The sequence below is a fragment of the Pteropus alecto genome, unplaced genomic scaffold, assembly GCF_000325575.1.
Source record: "Pteropus alecto unplaced genomic scaffold, ASM32557v1 scaffold62, whole genome shotgun sequence".
NCBI lineage: Eukaryota > Metazoa > Chordata > Mammalia > Chiroptera > Pteropodidae > Pteropus > Pteropus alecto.
This window is the reverse complement of record NW_006432491.1, coordinates 449,760-453,137: the sequence shown is the minus strand read 5'-3', so window position 1 is coordinate 453,137 and position 3,378 is coordinate 449,760. Positions and strand designations below refer to the sequence as shown.

Below are 3,378 nucleotides of genomic sequence, written 5' to 3'. Positions count from 1 at the left end.
AGTCTAAAAAATCAATATCATTTGCTAAAGATGTAAAACCAGAGCTCAAAATTATCTAAACACACTAAATATGTAAAGATAACTAAGTCTAATGTCCATGCCTATTCCTTTATAAAAAATGGACTTATCCCTAACCACATATAGGAAAAAAAATGGCTTCAGTTCTCTTCAATAAGAAAAAAAACATACCATTTGGTTATTAGCAATACTGTGGTGAAACTGAAAACAAATGCCAAAATATATTTCACTACTGCTCATTATTGTCTATATATAATGATCTGAACAACAATGTAAATTGCTGAACGATTTACAAAACATATTTCATGCACTGTCCCATTTGATAATATCTGAATGACTCGTGTAGGCGAGAAGGTTCTCACCATCTCCTTTTCAGAGTTGAGATTCTGAGGCTCAGGAAAGTGAACTGACTTACTGCCAGCCTTTCAGAGCTGTGGTAACCCAGTGCTCCTTCCACTGTACCATACCACCTAAAAATAGAAATATATTATTCTATAAAATTAAAAAGCCCCAATAGTTATATTTCTTGCTTCTATACAGTAGAAATGAGACAGTATTCCATCTGATGCTATTAAAGACAATAAAAGAGCTTAAATAATATGGCTTAATTAAATCCTAGACATTTGCCACAAAGAATCATGGCTTGAAAGATTTTGTAACAAACAAGAATAAGGAATGCTAGAATGTTTAAATCAACAACAGACTATTCACTGACCAAAATGTTTGAGACTGCAAAATTGATTCTATCCAACAGTTCAGGTTCATTTTTTTTTTTGCAATTAACAAATGCCTATTTGCTTGAATTGTGCTTCTATAGCCTGAATTCAAACTCAAATTTGGATTTTAGTTCTCTCCAACTTTATCTGATGCTGGATTTTATCCCAAATTGTATGAACTTTCTCTAAGGTTTGCATACACTTTTGTCTCCCATTTCCTTCCCCTCTGTCTCCTTCTCCCACTCCTTCTTATTCCTCATTCCTCTTGCTTTTCCATATACCACATTAATTTCAGGCCAGTAAATTGTTTAAAAGCTAGGTTTCATGGGAATACATTCTAGAAGAATCCAGCCCAGTAACACAAAAATGCACCCTCATGCCTTGTTAATTCATGAAACCCTGAAGTGCTGGATGAATTCTTTATGCCATAGCTACATTATTGACCTGAAACTTTTTCTCTCTACCACCAAACAAAGTCTACCCACATCTCAAACTTTACAATTCTATAGAGGATGAATTTCGATAGATAGATTCACTGATGAACAACAAAGTAACTGTTGGAAAATGTCAACTTAGAGAATTTAATAAAAAGTGGTGATGATGTCGATGAATTAGCAGCATTCTCTAGACACTACGCCAAACACCTTGCAAACATTTGTGTATTTGATTTTCACAGCGTCCTAATGAGATTAGTATAAACATGCCCACATGGGATAGATGAGGAAATTTAAGCTCTGGAAAATATGTGACTTGCCCACACTCCTCCAGTAAGTGGTGATGCTGGGATTCATATTCAATAGATAGAAGAACATTTAGAGAAAATATAATGAGTAGAAGCTAAAAAAGAAAACTCGCACAACCCATAGTAGGGGCAAGATGCCTGTTGGTATCACACTTTTTATTTTTATTTTATTTTATTTTATTTTATATAGAAAAAACTGGGTGCAGGGTATGTGGGAACCCTATGTACTATCATAGCAGCTTTTCTGTAAATTTTTTTTAAATTTATTTTATTTTATTTTATTATTTAGGTGAGGCAACCCTTGGTTGACCTCACAGATTGCGAAGACCTTGTCAGCTTACAATCCCTTATTTTTTATTTTTTACACCAACAGCACTTGGTCTTCTTAGGTGGTCTCCCATCCAAATACTAACCAAGCCCAACCCTGCTTAGCTTGCAAGATCAGATGGGATCTGGCTTGTTCAGGGTGGCATTGCCGTAGACTGGTATCACACTTTAGCGGTCATGAATTCAAGACCTTGTTTTACAAAATAATACCAAATCCTCTGAGAAACACTATCATTCCTTATCATTATTCCTTAGCACTAGAGTAAACAGAATAATATTATCTAGAGTACATTGGTCTATAGTTTTCTATTTTTGTACTTCTTTTGCCTGTTTTGGTATCAGGGTAACATTACCATCATAAAATAAATTGGAAAGTCTTCATTCTTCTATTTTAAGGAAGAGAATGTGTAAAATTGGTGTTAATTATACTTTTGGTAGAATTTTTGGTTGAATTCTCAGGTAAAACAATCTGAGCTTAGAGATTTATTTTGGGGGAGATTTTAAATTACAAATTAATATTATTAATTGTCATAAAACTAAAGTATTTGTTAGTAGAGAGTTTGTGCTTTTGAAAGAATTGGTCTATTTTATCTAAGTTGCCAAATTGGAATGTATAATGTTGTTTGTATTACCTTCTTATTATCCTTCTAATGACTGCAGGGTCTGCAGTAACATCTCCTGTTTCTTCTCAAGAATGAGTATCACTCTTAGCAATTTGTGTCTTCTGTCTTTTTTCTTTGTCAGTCTTGCTAGAGATTTGTCAAATATATTGATATTTTCAAAGAGCCAGTTTTTAATTCACTTTTTTTTTTCTGTTTCAAATTCCTTGATTTCTGTTCTTACTTCTATTATGTCATTCCTCCTCCCTGCTTTGACTTTATTTTTCTCGACTTTTTCTAGTTTATTGAGATAGCATCTTAGATCATTAATTTGAGACCTTTCTAATGTGTTTAGTGCTGTAAATTTTCCTTTCACCATTACTTAAGCTATATTCTACAAATTTTAATAAGTTGTACTTTTATTTTTATTCAGTTCAATTTTTTATTTCCATCAGCATTATCACCTGTTTTATTAAATTCTCTAAGGTGACATTTTCCAAGGGTTACTTTTTTTTTTTAACTTATCTTTCTGTTATTAATTATTTTTTTTTAATTTTATTATGTCATAAAACATACTCTGTATCATTGCAGTTCTTTTATATCTCTTAAGGTCTCTGTCTACCCACACCAGGATATGGTCTATCTTGACAAATGTTCTATGGGTGTTAAAAAATATATGGATATTCTGCTGTTATTAGATAAGGTGTTCTGTGAATTTTAATTATAGTCTGTTAGTTGAGAGTGTTTTTAATTCTATATCCTTTCCGGTTTTCTATCTAGTTGATCTATCAACTGTTGAGAAAGGGCTATTAAAATCTCCAATTAAAACTGGCTTCGCCTATTTTCCCTTTTAGTTCTATCAGTATTTTTTTCACATTTTTTTACATCTCTGTTGCTTGGTACATACACATTTAGAATCAAGTTGTCTTCCTGATGTATTAACGCTTTTGTCATTTTATAATGACTCTATCTCTCA

At 32.4% G+C, this 3,378-nt stretch overlaps 1 pseudogene; it reads right to left on the bottom strand.

The window, feature by feature from the left end:
- Nucleotides 1–1,840: 1,840 nt before the first annotated feature.
- LOC112476193 lies at nucleotides 1,841–1,959 on the bottom strand (annotated as a pseudogene).
- Between the last annotated feature and the right edge of the window lie 1,419 nt (nucleotides 1,960–3,378).